A 5,146-nucleotide genomic window follows, 5' to 3' on the forward strand; every position below is an offset into this window, starting at 1 on the left:
ATCTATTCCCATCCAATATATACCATATCCCTAGGAACTCCCAGGAATTACTGCACAATTTTCCAGTCTGGCCAAGCTGATTGTCTCTTCCATCCTCCACCACCTTGGCATGAATCACCATGTGCAGAGTCCAACCAAAGTGGCTGGATGCCCACACTAGGCAAGGTGGGGAAGAGACCAGTGGAAGCTAGAGGTGTCTGGGTGATGTCCACTAACACAGGCCCAGGTGTCAGTCCTCACAGTCCAGGCTCCAAAATCTATGAGTAAAAAAGTGGGCCAGGGGGCTGGTGATACTTCCAGGTCTCACTGAGTATCACCTCAGGCAACACCGGTGCTGGGTGCACCCAGGCTGAAAGGCAAAGTTCTCTTATGGCACTAATTACTAATTCATAATAACAGGTATGCTCCCTTTGCCTTTCTTCCAGCCGAAGAATTAGAGAGAAGCACAAGATCTCTGCCCAGTCCTTCAGGAACTGAAGGTGTAGGAGGGCACTGCAGTGCCTCTTATTTTTTTTCCCCCATAATTTTACTGAGAAATAAATAGCAATGAGGCAGTTTCAAATCAAATTGGTAGGACAGTTTCAATAATTATCACATTGCATACATTCTTCCTAGTGGTTATTTGTTGTACAAGATGCAGACATGGTATCCTATTTACAAACACTATTAAAACAAATTCCTCTATTCCTTGAATTAAAAGAATGTAGCAGTATATCTATCCTAAGCATTTTGAATACACAGATGCAAAACGGTCATTCATCTCTATCCCCTTTTTTTGTTTAGTTCCGTCATTTAAATATTATAGGTGTGTGAACTCAGCAAAATATTCCAAAATAGTCCAATAGTCCGTAATGGTATTGGGTCTTCTGCTTAACTGGCAGTTATTGGGTTGAAATTTTTCCTTGTTACAATCTATAATTATCTTAGAACTCCTGCTTTTTTGTTATGCTACAGAGGTGTGCAAAGACTTTCCATAAACATGTAATTGTATTCAAATGGTGATACTTGGCTTTCAAGATTACCTCAGAGATCTGGGAATAAACCTCTTTAAGGGCCAGAAGTGATCTGCTACTCTTTCTTCTAGCCAGTGCTCTCTGCATGGAATTTTCTGGCTCCTTACAAAGCCAGGGAGTGAGAAGGCTGTAAGGAGAGGCAACCTGAGGAGGAAATGATGATGCATCATTTTGTCATACTCAAAATAGTATCTACATTATACAAGGAAGCATAAGACATGTTCCTTGTCCTTGAAAAGCTGTTGAGTTATTTGTAGAAGCAAGAAATAAATACAAAGAACTCACTAAAACTTCTGGAATTGTTTGATTCCAAAGGAGTGACTACAAACAACAGTGCTTGCATATTCCATGAGAACATTCAATACCAGAGCAACTAAAGACACTGAAGGAGGATGAGGTCTTAGAGCAGTCCCTAATGACAGACAGACAGACAGACAGACAGACAGACAGACAGACAGACAACAGACAGACAGTATAAGAATGAAAACATTTACAGAAAGGAGAAAAGGTAGGAGCAGAGACACAACGTTGGAAGGCAAGGACACACAAGGTAGTGCATGGCCGTGTTGCAGCCATGATATTTAGGGCCAAGGGACTAGAGGCAGATGGGAGCGGTAAGAAGTGCCGGAGCCTTGAGACAGATAGGGACTGGGAAACCACATCCTCTCAGATGTAACTGGAACCCTGCAACAAATATTGAGCAAGGAGAGACCACTGTCAGAACAACATTTTATAGATATGATTTTTCTAGTAGTACCCAACATGAGTGAGAGTTAAGAGAAAGCCTGGGAAGAAGAGGACTGCAGTGTCTGTATGCTTCCCAAGATGCAGAGCGGCAAGTGGCAACAGTGTAGTTCACGTGAGCCATTATTAATATTGTCATTCAACTGATAAAGATACAAGTTGTGTTTTTTTTTCAAAATTTTATTGATAAACAGATAGCAATGAGACAGTTTCAAATCAAATTGGAAGTACAGTTTCAACAAATAACACACTACACATATTCTTCTTAGTGGTTAATTGCTGCACAAGATGCGGACTTGAGATCCTATTTACAAACACCATTAGAACAAATCATTCTATTCATTAAGAGAATGCAACTATATATCTATCCTATCCACTTTGAATACACAGATACAAAATGGACATTCATCTGTATACCCCATTTTTTTAAGTTCCGTTATTGAATATTATAAGTGTGTAAACTCAGCAAAATATTCTAAAAGAGTCCAGTAGCCCATAATAGCATTGGGTCTTCTGTTTAACTGGCAATCTCAGAAATTATTGACCTGAGTCCCCCACAGCTCAACATAACAGCATGGCTTTACTTCCTATATTTCGTCTTCATACTTTTCTACTGGATGGTTAAGACCAAGGTAAAGCAGGACCTGTGCAATAAGAGTTGTAGCTTTTTGGTCTGAGAAGGTCAGTGAAATCCCCTCAGGATTTATCCTGAGATCCTGTACCTCAGATTGTAGAACCTTTGTCAGTGCAGCCATGTGGATGAGTCACGACCATTGCTTGGCCAATGTGCTCTGTGTGAAAGCCTGAGAGAGTGTTTTCTCCCAATGTGACTCTCCTTAGGCACACTCTACGTCATCGATCACTTTCCTCTTTGGCCCCATAATCTTCTTGATCAGAAAATTTGGGACACTGCTGAGGTACATGACGTTACAGTACAAGTTCTCATATGTCCTGAGTCTTAAATGACCTTAGAAGGTTAGGGCCAAAATGTTGGCTTTCCTTGTAGCCCTCCTTTTTCTCTAATTTTGGTTTGCAAACTTAGGTTGTTAGCCATCCAGAAGAAATTATTGTTATTATCAAACGATTTAGGCTATTAAGCTTAACCTCACTATCTCACTGCATTTCAAACATACAAGTTGTGTTCTTAAAGATAGTCATAATCTGGATCTTGAAATGAGAAGAATTTGATAAGCAGATATCTAGAATTTATATTATTAAAATAAAAGTTGAAGGAGAAAAATGAAATCAGCATAATGAAATAACTATTGAGATCTTGCTCAGTTTAGAAGAAACACTGATAGACGGTACTCAAAGTTTTAAGTTAGTTTGGAAACAAAATGTCTGTCATATTTTCCTAGAGAACTTGCATCAGAGTAATAGCTTAATATACATTATGTACTATACCAAAAGTTCCATGGTTTTTTTTTTCCAGTGTTGTCATCACTATAAGCCATCAGCCACAGATTTACAACTATCTCACAAAGGAGAGAATTTAGCTATGTGTTTACAAATGTGGAATAATTAGGATTCCGTCCTATCTCAGTCCCATCTGGGCCTCAGTTTTAATTTTTGTCTTTATGTTACTTTAGTTTTTAATAATCCCAGGAGGAACAAATAATGAAGTTAGAGGGGGAGTGTAATGTAAGAAAGACTGTACAATAGGTTGATTCTTCTGGCTGTAACACTTTGGTTAGACTGATTAGACAGAAATTAAAAACTGGAGCCCAGGGAAGAGGTTATTGCAACTACTGAGGAACTGGATCAACGTAAGTGTCCCGAGAGCAAAAATACATGCAAAACAGACACAAACAGGAAAAATCAGATATAGTATTGAATGAGAAGTCGAAGACAATGGTAGTACCTCAGAGCATGCTAAAGAAGTTGACAACATCTAAAATTGGAAATATTAAGGATTGATAAAGACCTGGGAGGTAGGTAGAGGGGACAGGAAGCCATGGTGAACTTGATTTGGAATGTAATTTAGTTTAAGGTATATCTTAGTGTGCTATGCTACCCTGACTTCCTAATTAAAAAACAATGTCCATCAAAAGCCAGGTAGAAACTAAAGAGTGTTCCATGTGCATCCTTTGAGAAACATGGGAACATTTGAGATAAGGCAAGACTATTTCATGTCAGCCTGATAACACCAACAGGAGATGCGCGAAGAGTGCTCTTTGCAGGGATATGTCGCCAAATAAGCCATCACAGAACTGATCACTCTGTGTTCTGATGATAGAATCTTGGTGTTCTGAATCTCACTGGGAAACCAGAGCTCTCTTCCTAGAACAGAGGAGCTTCTCAGTTTTGAATGTGATTAAAATAGTGTGAGGTCGCATCATTGGCAGTGAGGAAGGGCCCAGCACAAGGAAGCCACCCAAGGGTGCACACCTGCCAGGTGGCGAGAAGCTCTGCAGAGAAGCCTGGACACTGAGCAGCAGTCAGATCCATCTCCACACTGCCTGGTGGAAGGAAAATCCTACTGTGCTCATAACTCTTTCTGAATATCTAGCAAATCAACATAAAACAGAGAATCAATGTTTAAGTGATGATGGAACCTTGATATAAATTTAACGTTATTTAACCTTTTTCTCTTTGCTCTAATGTAAACCTAACCATTTTTGTTTCCAGTAGGAGAAAGGAGCATTGCTGGCTGTTCAGCACTCAAAGAGCTCGTGAATCCACAAAGAAAATGTCTTCCTTGGGTTATGTTTAACCCTGGGAATTGGATAAAAACAAATTAGGAAGTCCCAACACAGCAGTCAGGTTGCTGAATTCAGAATGATTGCATCAAGAAGCAATTTCCTCTTAGGACAAGTCCTGAAAAAGTTCTGGCCATCTCTCTTGTAGCTCTTTCTTCAAATATAATATAGACATCATAAAACTAAATTCTTGGAAGACATAAGGTTTCCAAGGCAGATTGAGTGTAATGTACAGAGAAATAGAAGCAGAGAGAGGCAGCTAGAAACAGAGAGACAGAGTGGAGTTTAAAGGGATAATTTGAAAATTAGTAACAATGTGGAAATGAAAATGAAGAAAGATTTGTAAAAGGAAAAAGAAGTGCATGAGAGAGGATTTGAAAACTTCACCGTAAGAAATAGTTTCAGGTCCTGGGCTACTGAGGATAATTTCATGTTGAGGAAGTAAAAACCATTGACTTCAGTAAGTAGATAATTAGGAACACTGTGAAGAATCACTAAGGTGATAGATCAGAGGCATAAGTCAAATTTTAAATGTCTATAAGAAATCAGGGACATATTTTCTTAAGAAACTATTGAGCCATAATTTAAAACACGTGATTTTTTTCCCTGAAACTTATTTTTTAAAAGTATATTTTATTTTATCTATATATATGACTATAGACTTGACAATAAAATTGAGCAAATGGATGT

The sequence above is a fragment of the Octodon degus genome, unplaced genomic scaffold (genome assembly GCF_000260255.1).
Source record: "Octodon degus isolate 3935 unplaced genomic scaffold, OctDeg1.0 scaffold00300, whole genome shotgun sequence".
Lineage (NCBI taxonomy): Eukaryota > Metazoa > Chordata > Mammalia > Rodentia > Octodontidae > Octodon > Octodon degus.